We start from the raw sequence: 19758 nt of genomic DNA, 5'->3' as shown, positions 1-19758 counted from the left end.
ACGCGCAATCCTAAGCTGAGTCTTGCAAACTAGAGTTGGCACAACCGGAGACTTGTACCCTAGCGACCGCGTCGTCACCGCGGTTCCGATACCGCGTCTCCCGCGTCAGTCCGATACCCACGCTAGGAGATGTGGGCCTACGTTTAGTTAGAGAAAAACGGCATGCATGCGAATTTCAAGAGAATCTCTATAACATGTCACATCAATTAATCAATCAATCAATCACCTCAACCAAGTACACATCTATCACAAGTACAAGTCAAGTACAAGCAACCCATCTCCCACCCATTCCCAAAGTCAACTCTCTCTCTCTCCACCCATCCCTTCCTTACACCCATCACCCATCACTCCATCACCTTTTCATCCCATCACTTCTCTCCCTCTCTCTCATTCTCTCTCTTCACTCCCAAGCAACCCAAGCTCAAATGTATGAACTTCCCAAGCTCTCATGGAGAAGCTCTAGTGTGGCCCACTTCCTACCCTCTCATCTCCCATCTCAACCATCAAAACTTCATCATCTTCCGTTGAAATCAAAGCCAAGGAGTTCGGCGTTTCATCGGACCAAGAAGAAGGCCAATAAGTGGGTGATCCACCGTTGATTTTCTATTAGAAGGCCCACTTGTGATGGGACCCATTTTTTATGTATGTATTGTAATCTTGGAGGGCCCATAGTGGTGGGGTCCCTACATCACCATCCGATCTCTCATTTTTCTCTCTCTCTCTTTTCTTTTTTTGTATGGTAATGATGATGATGAGGTGTGTGGCCCACCATGATGTTTACATCCATACCATATACTGGTGGACCCCATCTATGTGGGACACACCATGATGTTTATATGTCATCCCAACCGTCCATCTAGGATGTGGGCCACCCCAAACGTGTGAGTGGGGCTCTCCTTGATGTATTTATTCTACTCCACTCCATTCATCCATCCAAAACAGTGTGACCCACCATGATTAACGTATTTTATCGACTCCATCCATCTATTTTATCCAGGCCATCTAGTGGACCTAGATGATGAGAGAACACAAATATCAGACTGATCCAAAACAAGTGGGCCACGTCCATGTGGGACCCACCTTGATGGAATATATTCATACCTTCCGTCCAGCCGGATTATAACCGTCACTATAGTCGTATCCCTGTGCAATTTTTTCTTTCTTTTTTTACATGTAAAATTTTATTCTACCTACATTTTTCTCTAACACATATTTTATATATATATATATATATATATATATATATATATATATATATATATATATATATATATATATATATATATATATATATATATATATATATATATTATATGGTGGGCCCCACGTGGGACCCACCTTTAATGCATGTATTTTACATAAACACCGTCCATCTACAGCAAGCAGTTAGTTAACTGCCGTACCAACGTCAATAGGGTCCATGGGACCCATCCTCGTCATCCGGCCAATGGATGGGCTACACCATATTGCATGTGATGGTGGGACCCACCCCACATGTGGGATACACCTTGATGTATATCACAATGCAGGCTGTCCAGGGCCTGGACGTTGTTATATATATATATATATATATATACACACATGATGGTGGGCCCTATGTGGGACCCACCTCTGCCTTTCTAGTGCAGCAACTGCATGTACAACAGCTTTATAGCTGCCCCTTTTGACGGCAGCAGGCCCGCATGCCCCACATTGATGTATGTATTTCTACACCGTCCACTGTTTGGACGGTGGGGTCCACCATGATGCATACGCTATATCCATACTGTCCAAACATTTTGAGATATCATTGTATGGCATGAGTGCAAGGATGAGTCAGATCTAGAGTTCAAGTGGACCCCACCATTTAAATAGTGGACAGTGACATCCACCGTTCAAACTTCTAAGGGCCACAGTAGTTTTCAATTAAGCTGATATTTGTTTTCACTTCATCTGTCTCTATGTTAACTTATAAATAGGTCGAATCTCAAAAATACATAAGGGTGGGCTTGATTTGATATACATGAGGCCCATTGGCGCGGCTCGATTTGATATACATGAGGCCCATTGGTGCGGCCCGATTTGATATACATCAGGCCCATCGGTGTGGGCCCGATTTGATATACATGAGGCCCATTGGTGTGGCCCAATTTGATATACATGAGGCCCATTGGTGCGGCCCGATTTAATATACATGAAGCCCATTGGTGCGGCCCATCACGATGTATTTTGGCCCATGGGTCGGACCCACCCGTTTGTATTGTTAAGCCCATGTAATGAGGCCCACTTGATATATAAGGCCTAGTATTGAGGTCCAGGTGCAAGGCCCATCTATTGTGTATTTGAGGCCTAATGTGATGTATGTTGGCCCATATGACGAGGCCGATGTGACGTAAATGAGGCCCATCATGATTGTATGTGAGGCCATGGGCCCACTATATGTTTGGCCCTATGTAGGCCACTCCTTGGGAGCAATGTTGGTTAGATGTCCACATTGATGGGCAATGATGGTTGGATGTCCACATTGTGACCTTCCCTTAGGCCTTGTTAGGCCCATTCTTATAATTCTCTTGTGGGTTAACCCAAATAAGTGGGCCCCATTCACCATAGACGGATGGTTTCGCGCTATCGGATTTGATATAACAACGGCCGAGGGCCGATCTTTATATTATGGTTGATCGGCTGTTCATCTATAGACCCCGCCTTGTTTATATGCTGATTATTGAATCCAGAATTGTCCAGTTAATGGGCATTTATATGGATGTACGGTGTTTGAGAATCATACCTTTTGAAAAGACCTTTTCCATGGCTTGTTATTGACCGTTAACTGTTTTTTTCATTCCCACCGTCAATTTAGATGGCTAAGATCATCGAATCTATGCATATCTGGAATCGATTTCCATCCATAATGAGTCCTGGATAATCCTAACCGCAAGATTGATGAAGTAATATGGCTCTACCATATTCGGGTTCATATGGCTGTACGGGATAAGGATAAAGGGCTGTTCTCGTTACTGCATAAAGCTAACATATCGCCACTTGTCGAACTTTAATGAAATCCTCTCCGTCCATCAGCTACACCCCCACTTTTTTTTGGCTTAATCCCAAAAATCAGTCTGATTCAACGCTCAGGTGGGTCACCCCTTACGGAATTCTAAATTCACGGCCCATCACGAGTTTGATATTCACGTGGCATATTCTAATACTCATGATTTTTGAAATAATGTGATTTTTAGGGAATTCTTTTGTCCCAATGAGACACAGCCATATGAATGGATTGGATGGCATATGCACACCAAGGTGGGCCTGCAAATATGAGTTTTAGATGATCATAATTTTAAGGTTGCAAGATTAAGATGAGGCGACTTACCTGATGGATGGGATGGATTTCATGAAGATAAGAACCAGACTCACCTTCTTGTGGCCCACCTTAGTTTCAAATCAGGTTGAATTTTGGTCGTAGGCTTTTTCTGAGGGGACGCATATGATGTTGTGTTTTAAATAATTTAAAAATAATTTAGTGTTTTAAAATATTCATTGGAACAGACCATGGCCCTATGGATGTGTCTTTTCACTTAAGTTTGAAAGGTTGCATCATTTTATATTTTGTTTTGAAAAGTTGTCTTTTAAAGCCAGAGGGTCACGTCAATTGAGTTTAAATCCAATAGTCACAAATCTTTTTGAAAAGGTGTCTCTACACTCTTAAGGGTGTCTTCACATAGTCTATAAATAGACTTTCTCTCATCTGTTTTAAATTAGTATGTTTTATGTTAAAAGTGTGGTTTAAGTGTCATCTAGTTCGGGTTAAAACTGCAAGTGGTTCGAGCCCGTGTACAGTGAGTACATTGTTGGGACCGGGTCATAGTATTTGTATCTGGAGATCAATGGCTCTGGAAACTCGTTGCACTTGGGATGCTGTCCAAGAGGAGCAAATTAGATTTCAAGCTGAGTGACTCACGTCACGCCTCGACTTTTATAAATCGATAAGTTTTCTATTTTCTCATTTTAATTTTAATTTATTTAAATAATTTTTCAAACTCTATATCCCAACATCTGATAGATGAGTTGGATAGTGTGACTACTCCACACGGACCCACATCTCCCTGGTGTCACCATTAGCTTACGGTGGTACTGGTGGACGTGTAAGGCAGAGACTGATGGACGAATGGCCCTGATCATGCACGTGCATCACATGTTAAAGGATTGCACATGCATGGGATCTTTTCTTGGAGCCCTGTACTTAATTATCTCAACCAGAAGAAAATGGGTAATCGGTGTGGTAGTTATCAGTTGGTTGGACCGAATTGTATACAACTGTTTTATACATAAAACACTCAAACTCTATTATAAGCAAATCTACTCCGTTCATCCCATGAGAAAAATTATTTCAATTATACATACCAAAAAAAGTTCAGCCATATACCAAATCTTACACTAACATGAACAATGTAATGTGGAATTGATATTAAAACTTTTAAGTTCATAAGGTTTGTCCTGCCTAATATTTGGATGAGGCTGATTTTTGTATTTTTGCTTCATCTTGATATGTTAAACAACGGTTGTTGATGATATATATGCACCATGGTGGCCCCACACAAACCCATGGGTGGCATCCCAACCCAACGGTGCACTTAGTTTGTGTATTTCACTAGTTTTCTGCCCCATCCTGTAATTGAGGATAGAGCCAGATGGACGGGTTGGATACTCTTTTATCATATTCTGTCGGCTGCTTCCTCTGCAAAGTTTGTGTAACAACTTTATTCTACCTTGCAGTGTGTGGGGCCCAGCGTGTTGTAGTTATCACATCCAATCCGTCCACAAGGTGCCCCTTCAAGTTCACTTGGTAGTTACTAAAAATCAGTCTGATCCAAAGCATATGCTGTGCACACAACAAAGGACAGTTTGGATGAGGTTCTTACCATTAAAACTGTCCAGCTTCTTTCTGGGAACAACTTTGTTTCTTAGCTCCTCACAACGAAGCAAGAGTAGTGTCCTCTGTCTCGAGTTCGGCAACAGTAGCCACTGAAGAAGCTTTAGCAGCAGTGGAGTGGAACCTGCTGGTGGTTGTAGCTATGCCTCCCATCAAAGAGTTCTGCCCATCAATTCATCCACTTGAAGATACAAAAGATACAACCTTGGCCATTTGGTATTTGGTGTGGCTGGATTGATGGTTGTTCAAGGCCCCAAGTCAGTTGGAGTTCATTGCTTTGTTTAATTGTTAAGGCTGTTGATTAGGTCAGGTTTCAGCTATTGTTCTACTTCCTGCTGGGGCTGATTTAGTCCAACGTGTTGTATGGCATGTTAAGGTTGCCTCTCCTGCAATTTCTTTATTTTTGTTTTTTAAAGGTTGCAGTGGTGAAGTAGTCCCTGCCTGACGGATGTCACATCACCACGTTCTTTGGGCTTACCATGATATATATGTTGTATCTACACCATTCATCCATTTGGAGAGATCATTTTAGGGAGTGAGCAAAAGAATTAGGCAGATCCAAATTGCAAGTGGACCCCACCATAAAAAACGGTGGGAGGTGACGGCCACCATTGAAACCTTCCTGATGCCGAAGTGATGTTTATTAGAGATCTAACCTTTTTATAAGTTAAAAAAAATACCTAGAATTAGATAAAGCATAAATATTACCTTGTTTGAAAGCTTCCGTGGCTCAAAGAAGTTGTAATGGTAGGCATTCAATATCTATTGTTTTCTATGGTGGGGTGCACCTGAAATTTGGATCTTTCTCACTCTTTGGATTATGCCCTAAAATGATATCACGAAATGGATGGACGGTGTGGATACATTACATGCATCATGATTTTGTCCATGGAAAGTGGTGTCCTAACTTAAGTAGGGGAGCGAAGAAAAAAAATGACTTGAAAATAACGTTCAACCCTACGCAGTCGAGTGCGTCTACTAGCAAATGGAGGGAGACGTCTAACGGAACTCCAGGGAAAATAGCATTAATGGTAAGGGAATATGCTCTTGGTATTCAACCAATTGTATTTCACCACGTCACTCCTGAAATTTTTATCTTCTTCATGTTTTGGAACATGCCCTACAATATACTTGAAAAACATTTGGACGGCGTGGATATACAATTCATACATCGAGGTGGGTCCTAGCGTCAGGGTCGCACCCACATCGCTGGATGCAGGTTTGCAGCCAAGTTGCGCTCCCCACAACTACCATCCGCTCATCTCTCAAGGGTCGTTTGGCAACCCCCAACAAAATCCTGGATTTTGCAAAATGGCGTCGAGAAGAGCTGCTGCTCCTCAAAAAGGTAAAACTCTCTCCCCTCCATTTTCTATTAAAAGTACTATTTTTGCCCCTGATTCTAAAATCATAGAGAACAAGATCCCCAATCCTACCCAATTCAAACATTTGGTGAATGACCTATCCAATTCGATTCGGGCCGGTGCTTTTGTGAGGTTAGAAGATGCAGTGGGCCTCTTCAATCGTATGGTCCGTACGCACCCGCTGCCTTCGATCCAGACCTTTAGTCACCTGTTAGCTACGATTGCTAGAATGAGACACTATTCAACTGTAATTTCCATGCATCGAGAAATGAATCGATTAGGGATCCCATCCAATATCTATACTTGGAACATTTTTCTCAATTGTTTTTGCCACTTGAATTGCGTCCGTTTCAGTTTCACTGTTCTCAGCGACATCCTGAAACGTGGCCATGAGCTGGATGCCACGACTCTGGCCACTTTTATTAAGGGGTTTTGTATGGAAGGGCATATTGGGGAAGCGAGTAGTTTCTTTCTGAAGACGGTAGAAATGGGATATCCTTAAGATGTGGTGTCGTTTGGGATACTTATCCACGGTCTTTACAAGTCGGGGAACCATGGAATGGCGCTTGGGTTGCTCTGGGAAATGGAGAAGGGTGCGGGTAAATGTAGGCCTAACCTTACGGTTTATACCACAATCATCAACAGTCTAAGCAAAGATGGGCTCACAAGGGAGGCGCTTAACCTCTTCTCAGAAATGGTCGGTAAAGGGATTCTGCCGAATGTTTTCATTTACAGTTCTTTAATTCATGGACTATGTAATTTAGGGCAGTGGAAAGAAGCAATGAGTCTGTTTGAAGAAATGTCAAATCGAGGAATCTCGCCTGATGTTGGTGAATGCTTTTTGCAAAGAAGGAATGGTTAAAGAAGCCCATGAATTACTAGAATTGATGACTCGGAGAGGTGTGGAGCCTGACGTAATCACATATAGTGCATTGATGAATGGCTACTGTTTTATTGGCCAAATGGATGCTGCCTTAAAAATATTTGATTACATGGTGTGTAAAGGGCATAACCCTTGTGTTGTGACTTACACCATGTCAATCAACGGCTATTGTAAGAATCAGATGGTAGAAAAGGCTATGCAGCTTTTCCGAGAAATGCCTTAAAAGGGATTGAATCCCAATGTTGTTACTTACAACACTCTTATAAGTGGGCTGTATCGGGTACGGAGAATTGTGGTTGCACAAGAGCTCTTCAATGAGATGCAAGCTCATGGACAATGTCCGAATCTCTTCGCATACACCATTTTGATGGATGGGCTGTGTAAAAGTGAGCGTCTTGTCTAGGCAATGAAACTACTTAACGAGATGCAAATTAGAGGAATTCAACCAAATAATAAAGTTATTGGTGTCCTTATCAATGGGATGTGCGAAGTTAGGGAACTTAAATATGCGAAGGAGCTTTTCAATTGGGCCTCTACCAAGGGCTTGGGGAATAATATTAGGACATATAACATATTAATCAATGGGCTCTGTAAAGAATGGCTTTTGGAGGAAGCTAATGGATTGTTCTTGCAAATGGCAGAGAAAGGTTTCCAACCGGACAGTGTCACCTTTAATGCTTTAATTAGGGGTTTTCTACAAAAGAATGAGACCCTCAAAGAAATGCAACTTCTCAGGGAAATGGCTAAAAGACATTTTTCTGTGGATGCATCCATTGCAACTATGTTAGTGGGCTTGCTCATAGAGGATGAAAAAGGTCAAGAATACCTGGGAATGCTTCATAAATTTGTTCCCTAGGGCGAAGGAGAGGTGATTTGGTGAACATCGATTCAACATCAACTCTCTCTCTCTCTCTCTCTCTCTCTCTCTCTCTCTCAAGCTGTAATGGCCCATACCATAATTGTAACAATAGTATTTGTTTTGACCACTTTTACCTTAGGGAATACCTTGCTTGTAAGAGGTTGATACACATTCAACTCCTCCTATGTTCCTTTGAGTTTCCAGTAATATTCACCTAGCGATTTATCTCCTTGGTGGAAAGAAAAAACCTCTTCAAATAATTGGTGTGGATTGAGTGATGTTTTTATTTTTATTTTATTTTTTTATGAATACATCTCTCATGGATGGAGCTGTACACGAGTCGAGTTAGGTTAGTCATCTCGCTTGACTCGACTCAAAAAAGCTCGAAATTGGATTCGGACCAAGTCGAGTTGGTTTTTAGAGCTTGGAAAAATTTCAAGTTGAGTTCGAGCTTGCCCGAGCTTGACTCGACTCAGATTGAACCTCAACTCGAATTGACTCGGATCGAATTGGCTCGATGACTCGGTTATTTTGATATTGATGCTGCTCGTCGAGTGTTTGATGAAATGACTCAACGAAGTGTTGTTTCGGGCGCATACATTCTCTGTAGGATCGGCTGGTGGCGAGGAAGGAATGGATACGAAACATATCGCTATAGAAAAAAAAAAACTTTACATTATAAGGCTGCCCTCATATCTTGATTTTCATGTTGCTCGCTGAGTGTCTAATGAAATACCTGTAAAGTGCTATCATTGTTTTGCATTCTGTGTGAAATTGAACATGCACTTCATGTGTTTGAGAAAATGTCGCACAAGCTCGAACTTGTCTTGAACTTGTTCGAGCTGCTGATTGAATCAAGCCGAGCTAACCAGTTAGGCTCAAGAACGGAGCTAAGCCGAGTTCGAGTTGGGGCTACTAGCTGAGCCGAGCTGAGTTGTGCCAAGCTCGTCTCGAATCGACTCATTTACAACTCTACTCATGGAGAATCCTAAACCTTATTTGCCATATCTAGAAACATCTCTAACAGACATTTCTATACTATTCCACACGCATGTCACAATCTAAGCATTGTCCTAAATCCATTCATCATATTTACTTCTTTTCATCCAATTTCTCTTATTGTTCCCCTTGGCTGTTAAGACTTGTATGGATTTAGAATATTGGCCATTTAACTTGATAGTGGATTTTTGAACCCTCAAAAAGTCATATGGATTTACGAACCTGATTTTTGCTTACCCTTCATATCCATTACAAATAGAGGCAATAAAAACCAGAAGAAATGGATGTACAATGCTTATAAAGTAAGGACTAATGCTTCTGGAAACTTGAATGCTTCAGCCACACAATCCAACACAATGCATACACAATATAGGGCGCACCAATCGGCCCATACACCTTAACCAAATACTAGAAAGAACTACGATCATGTACACATTACCAACACCATTCACACATAGGCTATTGAAGAGGCTAGTGCACTAGAAATAACCCTAACTTTCTTAACAAGCCATTAGCACAAGAGAACATGAAGGAAAGGAAGAGAAGGTTTTTGATAGGTAAGGGAAAAGAAAGTGATTGGAAATTGATCGATTACCACTCTAATACCATCTAGTTTGATGTAAGAGAGAAGAAAAAGTTGTAAAGGGAAGAGAGAGAATGGGAAAGGAAGGGTGAGTTACTATTGGATGTCCCCCACCCACTTGCTTATATTTACTCAAATCATAAAACAAAGTCTGTATCCAAATTTGGAACCTCTCTTTCAAATTTTGGATAAACGAAGTGTTCATAGAAATCAGAGCTTGTATCAAAATGGTAGCAGAGATTGATCTGCTGTTCGAATATTGTGAGAAAATTCGTTTTGCTAGAATCTGAATACGGAAGAAAAAACTACAATTGGTGCCGAGAAATATTTGAATAGAGTAAAAAATGCTAGCATTTTCGTAAAGTTGCAAAAGGAATCTCAGGAGTTGGTTATAGGTGTAGAGAAAGATAGCTTGAGCTCGTTGTTGATAGCGAATCAGGACGTCGAAGATGATGGAATACCATATCGAGCAATGGATGATAAATCATTGTGTTGTCCCTCATTGGTGGGGGGAATAAAAGAGGAGTTGTTGATGCGTGGTAGTAATGATACCAATGTCAGTCATGGCTGAAGCTTTCAACGGGTGTGGGTCTCTTTCGCTTCGAACGAGAGGTCGAGCAATAAGCGTAGGGTACTTTTCTTGTTTTAATGAAGGAGAAGAGAATGGTAACGTGTGGTTGTGATGTCACAAAAAAATGCTTTTTAGCGTAGCGAAGTTTTGAACTTTTAATGTGGGCCTCTCATCGCATGTGAAAGGTGTCTCGCGAGTAGTTCTGTTAAAACAATTGGGAGCCACACGTGTGGTTTGCTTCACATGGATGGGGGAAAGTAGTGACGGCACGTGCTTGAAATAAATATAACGATATGGTGGTTTGTCTCTTTCTTCTTCTTCTTCTTCTTCTTTTTTTAAAATTTACTTCGGATTGATAGGAGAGAGAGAATATCTTCAGGAGCAATTGAACGTTTTCATTTCGAAATTATTGGAGGATTAGATAGAGTTTGGAGAGTTCAATGGGGTCTACGTTAAGCAGCAGTCAGTTGAAAGTTCTGACCAAGTGATGATGATTCGTAAAGGTACACTGTCGTCATTGTTAGATCTATAGAGGCAAGAGGAAGATGAAGAGGTATCGACAGAGAGTTTGGCAATGATTGATCTGATAGTTTCTCACGAGGTGTAGAAGAAAGAGAGGAGCTCAGCAAAGAGAAGGGCAAGCACAATTTCTCTATGAAGATAATAAGTTGGAACGCGCGTCATCTGAGGTGTCTGTAAAAGAGGGCACATATTAGGAATAATTGTAAACAATACAAGGCTTAAATAGTAGCTTTCCGGGCAAGGTATTTCATATAGGTAACTGTGGCCGTAATGGTCACCACCATTACCAATATGGGTATTGGCCGTAACGGCCGATACGGGGGGCATAACGACCATTACAACCTCCATAGTGGTTGAATTTATTTTTTTTCCCTGAAAAGTTCTGGAATAATATAAATATTCCAAATATGTATTCTTTTCTTTTTTTAAACATGTTTATGGTAGCGTAACAATCTACTCTTTTGGCGAGAGTGTTGTATCTGGTTGTTTAATGAATTTATGAACATGGTTACATGTCTCTAATATTTACACATCACAATTAAGCAATAGAACTAGAAAATGAAAAAAGGCATAAATAACATGTTTTTTGAAGGAAAAAAAAAGACCCTCGAAGCTTCTATTCGCCTAAATCGCTTCAATCTATGGTTTTAATCCTAAAAAAATATAGTAAGAGTGGTGAAATCTGCTGTAAAATAATCTAAGAAAGTTTTTAGAATGAGAAAAGTGAAAAAATGAATTTAAATAGAAAAAAGTTGTCATTTTTTGACCGTTATGGGGGTAATGGTTGTTATGCCCCATAATGGCCGTTATAGCCCCAAAAAAGCCAATTGCCCCGTTTCATCCCTGTATCATGTAATGGTCATTGCCATTACGTATACGTATCGGCTTTTATGGCCATATCATAATAAATACAGAACACTTTACTTCTAGGAATCAAAGCTGCAGTCATATGATCAGAGGATAATGGACTTGTTGTATAGGGGAAAATTCAAAGGTTGGGTGGCGTAAAACACAAATTGTTTAATAGGTAGAATTTTAACTATGTAGAACTCAAAGTTGTGGTCAAAGGAGAACAGTTGGGAGGGGCATTTCTCCCTATTTCTGCTATTAAAAGAGGTTTAAGTGGGTTTTTACAGTTGTCTACGGGCTAAATAGATTGAGCTCATGACAATTATTCTGTGCTGAATTGGATTCATGCCAAAGTAAACAATAGTCACCATGGGTGGTGGGAGGAGACTTCAATGTTGTGAGATTCTCTTTTCAAGAATCAAGTGACAACCATATAACTAGAAGCATGAGAAATTTCTTGAAATGGATAGTCTATAACGACATGGTAGATTTACCAATGGGCGAAGTAAAATTCACGTGATCTAATGGTCAGACTAGGGCAGTTAAGTTGAAGCTGGATTGGTTTTTGCTCTTAACGGATTGGGTTGAAAAGTTTCCTTTAGTTTTTGAAAGAGTTCTGTTTAGGCCAGTATCCGATCACTGCCCGATCCTTTTAGAAATGAAAGATGAGGATTAGGGCTTGCGTCCTTTTATGTTCGAGCTTGCTTCCTTAGTGGTGTAGGGTTTCTTGGATAAGGTGAAAGTATGTGGGTCTTCTTTCTTAGTTTGGGGTGGGGCCGGTCTCTCTTTTCCAGAAATTAAATTTGCTTAAGGGAAAGTTTTTTTTTTTTTGGAAAAAGAGGTTTTGAAGAACTGGGAGGAGGAATCCTTAAAGAAATTCAGATGCCTAACATAAAAGAAAAGGGAGGCGAACATTCAGTTGATGAAATGGCATGAAGAAAAATTCGTAGGGCGAAGTTCAATGCGAGCTTAGGAAGGAAGAAATCAAATGGGGACAATATTCTAGGACTCTTTGGTTAAAAGTGGGAGGCAAAAATACGAAATTCTTTCACACAATGGCTAGTGTGCGAGCTCGGAACAGCAAAATTAAAAGTGTGGTGGTTGAGGGGGAAAGGGTTGAAGGGAAAGCAAGGGTATATGCATTGATAGTAAAACTTTACAAGGAGCTTTTGTCTAGGGAAGATTGGGAAAGACCAAACATTTGATAATCTTCCTTTGGGTTCTATTTTGCGGGAGGCAGCAGAGTCTCTAGAGGAAGCTTTCATAGTTAAGGAAATAGAGGCAACCATTTCGGATTTGGTGAGTTAAAAGCCCCTGGTCCTGACGGCTATTCGATTGCAATTTATCAAAAGTTTTGGGATCTATTAAAGGCGGATGTGATTGATTTTTTAAAGGTTTTTTTTTTTTTTTAAAGGAGTACTAGCGGTGGAATTAGGGACCACTTTTGTTGCACTAATCTCAAAAACACAAGGGGTGGAAAGCTTGAGGGAAGGCTCATTTCCAACTACATATCTTGGGTATCAATATGTATAGGGAAGCTGGCCAAACACCTATAGGATAAAGTAATCAAGAGATTTGAAAGAAAGTTATGAAGTTAGAAGAGAAGGCACTTGTGTTTGGTAGGAGGGTTAATGCTAATTAAGGTGGTGATGTCTAACTTACAGGTCTACTACATGTTCTTATTTTAAGTATCTGAAAGCGGTGGTGTAGAAGCTCGAAAAAATTAGGCGGGATTTCTTGTGGAAGGGGGCAAAACAAAAGCATAAGTTTCATCTTTTGAAGTGGGAGGAAGTATGTTAGCCATGGGATCAAGGAGGAGCCAGTCTTAGGGTCTTGGGAGAGATGAATTTAGCATTATTGGGTAAGTAGGTGTGGAGGTTTGGTTTCGAAGATGATAGTTTATGGAGAGAAGTAAGGGGAAGAAAGTATAGATTTCAAGAAGCTTTTTGGTGGATTAAGGCATCATCATTGTATAGGGCATTGTTTCTTTGGAAAGCGGTGGCCTCGCTAAAACATTAGGTTGGGGAAGGAGAGGGGGTTTCTTTGGGTAATGGCGAGGGGTCTAGATTTTGAGAGGATGTCTGGCTACATAATAAAAAATTGAGGGAGTTGCTCCCCCTTTTAGCAGGGCTTTTGCAAGAGGTTAACTTGTCCGTGGCAAGGTGTTATTCTTTCCAAGGAGCCTAGGAGAAACTTAAATGAGGAAGCGGTAGAGGAGTTGTTGAGATTGTTGGAAATGTTGAGCAAGGCGTGCCCTTTGGTCTTGCAAAGATATTTGATGTGGTGGTTAGAAGAAAAGTCCGGCAAGTTTTCAGTGAAATCTCTCTACCCAATGATCAGTTGCGGGTTTAATGTCAATGAGGTTAGTCACACAGCTTAATCTTTGGAGATATGCCACTCCTCTGAAGGTGGCTGCTCCAGCTTGGCTAGTGGGAAGTAACAAAGTGCCTACAGTCGAGAATTTGCGCAAGAGAAAAATGATTCTTCTAAATGTGTCTTATGTGTTACCAGGATGAGGAATCAGTGAATCATCTTTTCTTTCATTGCGTAGTTGTAAAGAAAGTATGGGAGGGGTTTCTTGGCATGTTTGGTTCTCGGTGGATCATGCTATGTTCCATAGACTCTTTCTTTTTGCCTTGGCATGGTGGGGGTAAAGGGTAGATCAATATGGAATGGGTGATCAAACCAAAGGCAATTGTGGCAAATCAGTTTCCTTAAAATTGGGCAGATTTTTGTAGTTTCTTTTTCTTTTTTTACTTTTTCTTGTAATTCTTTAGGCTTTGGCTCTTTGCAATAAAATCATCATACTTCAAGGGGAAAAAAAGAAGGAGAGAGAGAGAGACATAAATACCTCCCACCTATTGTAATTTAACATGTACATTGTAAGTGTATCAAATATGACTAGAGGCTACATGATAAATAAAGGGACTAGGTGGGCCGTACAACTTTATAGTCCTTATTACTATTATCTAGGTGTGCTATACGATTGTACACCCACATTCATCAACATTAACATAATTGATGCATGCGGGTTTCTTCTCCTTCTGTTTGCTGTAGTTTTCATTTGTTTTAATTAGTTTATGCATGGTTAATCTCCTTCAATCTGACAAACAATTGATTTTCATGTTTAGTTTGAAGTTACAATCTGGTGGTAGTAATCGGTCACTCCGATCTTTCCCTCTCCACCTTTGTTTCAGTGATTCTGTATTTGCTGAGCTAAAATTTATCTCCCTTTTATATATATTTTTAATACCCTTTTTCTATTGAAGGTGATGTCCATGATGTTGATTATGACAATGGTGGTGGTGAATATGGTTATGATGATAATATTGGACTAATGTTGTTGAACAACAGGCTATGATGAAGAACGTAGCATTGGGATATGCATGTTGGGTGGAATGGCCTTGGTAATGTTGAGTGTGATCAATTGTTGGAATTGTATATAGTGGCTGGAATTTATCATTTATTGTTTATCTCTACTGCCATTATTTTTCAGATTCATGATGAAAGTCAGTCCCTTGATTGAGTGGAATGGCCATGGGATAAGGCTTAGATGACGAAGACGACAATGATGGCCTCTTCTGCTATTGGATTTTCTACTTGAAGTTCTGAAAGTATGTTAGTCATGAGTTTTGGTGTTGATGAAGATAGAATGTGGCTTTTGTTTTAAGGCTCCATATTTGATTTGCAGCGTCTTGTTTTGACAATTAAAGAATTTTAATTGCCCTTTTCTGGAGTTTGCACTTCTATTCTTCATATGCACAGTTGGTTTGCTGTGGGCTTCTATCCTTCAATCCTTCAGCTCATGGGAGTGAATTTGGTGGTGCTATGCTTGTCATGAGCAGTGGGGTTTTGCTGGGCAGTTTCCTATCAAATTCCATGGTTTTAAGCTGTAATGCAGAATTGCAGGCCAGTAACAGCCCCAAGGATCTGTTGTGATTTTGATTGATTCATAGAGTTTGGTAGTTATCATCAAATGGAATGGCCCCATGTACTATTTGTATGGGCAGCTCAGATGTCAGACACCCTTTCGGTGATTCATGCGTTTGCAGCATCTTTTTGTTTTCAAATTGATGCAGTTGGAGCCGGTTTCTTTCTTACTTGGTTTCTTTCTTTTCGTGTTCTTTTTTTATTAGCTGAGTGCAGATGATGTCCAATGTTAATGGTCAATCTATGCATTAGTGGCTAGCTGTTGCCGTCTGCTCAGGATAGTTTATTATACAGCGGATTCATTGATGGAGACTAGGTGCAGGCCAGTGGCAGCTTGATTTTTCTCCAATTTTCTGTGCATTCATGGCCTTCTGATGTTGGTATAGTGATGTCTTAGATACAGGCAATTCGTCTAACTTTGAGTAGTTAAAAGAAATTCACAAGGGATAAAAGTAGAAATAATTTCTAATAAGTTCAATACAACTTGATTGATGATAAAAAAATGAAATTACAAGTCTTTAAATAAAGAAGTCAAACCTAGGATGGAGTTTTAGACTTAGACTCCAACTCAAACACCCTAAAAACGTGACTTATTATAAAGAGTAAACTTGCTATCTATAGACAACCTCTATACCTACTAGACCTCATGGTTTTTGGCTAAAATTAGCAAGTGTCCAATTCCGCCCAACCATGTTATTCTCCTAATTTTTCTAAGCCCTTTTCATGTTGGGCAGGACTTCTACAACTCAAATGATCAAAAGCTATACTCGAATTAAAACTTACTATTTATAGTAAAAACGAAATTAAATAGGAATTTTGATCATCGATCTGATTTAATCTTGCAAATCCGCCATGGGTAACCCAGCATAGTGGGTTGGTTGGCTTTAGTTGGTTCTCTTACCTCGAAATCATATAATATGTCAAAAAACTCATCCAGGTTTGCGAGATACGACCGTTTTAAGGTTCTGACGGTCCGGATCATTTCTGCCTCTGATCAGGCCTGCTTTTGGTCCATCTTTGCCATGAAAGTGTCTGTGACCCGCTCTACATCATATATGCTGGCAGCATGTGGTATTAGGTGCCAGCACGGAGACGGAAATGCTCATTCCTATGCATATGGTCATTTTACCATTAAACGCAACTGTTGTGGCTGCCAGTGACTAACTCCTAATAATAACAAGTCATAGGTAGTGGCAGATTATTCAAAACAACTCAATCTCACATATGTTTGCTCTGCTTGTTTGATTTTTCTATGAAAATTCTGTATGGCCGACTTCCATGGTGATTGGAGCAGATTGATTTGGAAGAGATCTTGACATCTCAAGGACCCGTATGAGTCCAATCATGAACTGTTTGTGATGAATATATACAGCTTTGTCACTCAGTTTAGCTTACATCAAAGCCAGCTTTCTATTCATTTCATTATTCTTACATTTCTTGAGTGTTGCTCATTGGCTGATTTTATACAGAGAGATTTAAATCAATACGGATGTTAGTCCACTTCATAATGTAATGCTCGGGTTCTCGACGATGAGCGACTATCCTCGGGTTTTGAGAACCAGGGTGTTACAGTTGGTGTTGATGCATATAGAATGTGGCTTTTGGTTCAAGGATCCATCAAATGATTTGCAGCTTCTTCATTTTGACAATTAAGAGCTCTAATTGCCCTTTTGCAGGAGTTGCTCTTCTATTCTTCATATGCCCAGTTGGTTTGCTGTTCGCTATGGGCTTCTATCCTTCAATCCTTCAGCTCATGGGAGTGAATTTCGTGGTACTTTGCTTGTCATGAGCAGTGGGGTTTTGCTGGGCAGTATCCTATCAAATTCCAAGGTTTTTAAAGTTGTAGTGCAGAATTGCAGGCCAGTAACAGCCCCAAGGATCTGTTCTGATTTCGATTGATTCATAGAATTTGGTTGTTATAATGAGATGGGCTGGCCCCTTGTGCTATTTGTATGGGCTGCTCAGATGTCAGACAGTCTTTCTTTTCTTTTTGTTTTTTTAGTAGCTCAGCGCAGATGATGTCCAATGTGAAGGTCTATCTATGCATAAGCGGCTAGCTGTTGCTGTCTGCATTGGATGGTTTATTTTGCAGTGGATTCATTGATGGAGATCCGGTGCTGGCAGGTAGCAACTTGATTTTGGTCCAATTTTTTGTGCATTCATGGCCTTCTGATGTTGGTATGGTCATGTATTGGATATGGGCAATTTGTCTAGCTTTGATTAATCGAAGTAGGTTACTTGTTTATGCATTGTCAGTTTGCAAACTTCATGTAAGAAGCTTTTCTGATGTCCTTGGTGTGGGTTTATATTCTGGGCTGGTAGCATGTGGAATTAGGTGCAAGCATGGGGAAGAAAAATACTTATTCTTACTATCATTTTACAATCAAACCCAACTGCTGTGGCTGCCAATGACTAACTCCTAGTTAACAAGTCATAAGTAGTGATAGATGATTCAAAATGACTCAATCTCACATCAGTTTGCTCTGCCCATCTGATTGCTCTAGGGAACTCTGCATGGCCCACTTCAATGGCGATTGGAGTAGATTGATCTCGAAGAGAGATCCCCACTTCTCAAGCACCCTTATGAGTCCAATCATGAACTGTTCGTGACGAATGCATACGGCTTTGTGACTCAATTCAGCTCACATCTATGCCAGCTTTGTATTGCTTTCATCATTCCTAATGCATGCATAGACCAAAGATGTTTCTGATTTGAGCGTGCATTTGCATGCCTCCAACAGAATCCATGAAGCCTAACAGAGAATTTCCAAGCAAGCTGCATGCATATAACAAAGTGCACCCTCCAACAGAATCCATGTAGCCTAACAGAAAAATTCCAAGCATATAACATCTAGTTTTTCTGACCACCTCAATTAAGAAAATAGTGAAGAAGTCTTAGTGGTACCAAGGAACATGAAAGAATCTACATGCAATTGCTGAGTACAAAATGGAATTAAACATCTAACAACTTTGACTAATTTCCAAATGATCCTTTTGATCACTAAATCATCCATCTTTATCACTCAAAAGAATAATGATAACAGTTAACCATCACTCAGAAGAATAATGATAACAATTAATCATCATCTTCCACAGGCGGAAAAACTCAATGTAGAACCTCTCCAGTCTATTCTGTTTGAATGAATAACTTCCAACCACAGTTCTAAAACTTGCTGACTTGACTTGAAACTCGGCCGAGTTAGCTTGGTATGATTTTTGCTGGAAACTCGAATCTGCCAATGACCTGGCCGAGTCACATGGAGACTTGATGAGTTGACTCACTTAATCAACTCAAATCATTTTGACTTACTTTGTATCACTCATCTTGTCAAAGTCTTTTTAATTAAAAGTAAAAAAAGAAAAGAAAAAAAGAAGAAGATTATTAATGCCTAGAGCTGTACACGAGTCGAACCTAGTTGAGCTTAGCATGGCTCGGCTTGGCCAGCAGCCAACCCCAGCTTGAACTCAGCTCCGCTCAGCTCAGTCCTCGAGCTTGATTGGCCAGCTCAGCTTAGTTCGGTCAGCAGCTCGGGCTAGTTTGAGCTGAGTTCAAGCTTGTGTGGGATTTTCTCAAATACATATATTGCATTTTCAAACTCCCGCACTTCGAATACAAATCAGTAAAAGTGCTTTGTGGGCATTCTATCAAACACTCGGTGAACAACATCAAGATCAAGATATAAGTGCAGTCTTACAATTTTATTTTATTTTTTTGGGATTTGTTTATTCAATATTCATTCGAATACTCATTTCAAGATACTTTGATATGAAGGCAATCCAAGAAATAACACTTTGTTGAGGCATTTCATCAAACACTCAGCGAGCAACATCAAGATCAAAATGATTGAATCACCTAGCTGATTTAATCCAAGTTGGGGTTCGAACCGAGTTGAGTCAAGCTCAAGCAAGCTCGAAATATTTTCAAGCTTCAAAAATCAGCTTGACTCGGTCCAATCCAGTTTGGAGCCGAGGCAAGTCAATCTTTTTTTAATTGAGTCAAGTGAGTTGACTGAGCTAACTCGACTCATGTATAGCTTTACTAATGCCAAATTGAATCATGCAACCTCTTTAACATGAACTTCGATTCAGTAGTGCCCCTTAGGATCCACCTCAATGCAAACTATGTTGGCCCTACCATGATGTATGTACAATTTGTTTTCTCAACTCATTTTAGGGTATGAGATAAAAAATGAGGCTGATCCAAATCTCAGGTGAACCATACCTTTGGAAGAGTGGTGGTTGAACTCCCACCATCAAAAACTTCATGGGGGCCACAAAAGTTTTGGATCAAG

At 40.2% G+C, this 19758-nt stretch overlaps 1 pseudogene; it reads left to right on the top strand.

Moving 5' to 3' along the window:
* The first annotated feature begins 6829 nt into the window (after positions 1-6829).
* Positions 6830-15475, top strand: LOC131234636 (pentatricopeptide repeat-containing protein At1g63330-like; annotated as a pseudogene).
* The last annotated feature ends 4283 nt before the right edge of the window (positions 15476-19758 follow it).

This window comes from Magnolia sinica, chromosome 19, assembly GCF_029962835.1.
Source record: "Magnolia sinica isolate HGM2019 chromosome 19, MsV1, whole genome shotgun sequence".
NCBI classification, from domain to species: Eukaryota; Viridiplantae; Streptophyta; class Magnoliopsida; order Magnoliales; family Magnoliaceae; genus Magnolia; species Magnolia sinica.
Note: the sequence above shows the minus strand (reverse complement) of the source record. Positions and strands in the feature narration are given on the sequence as shown.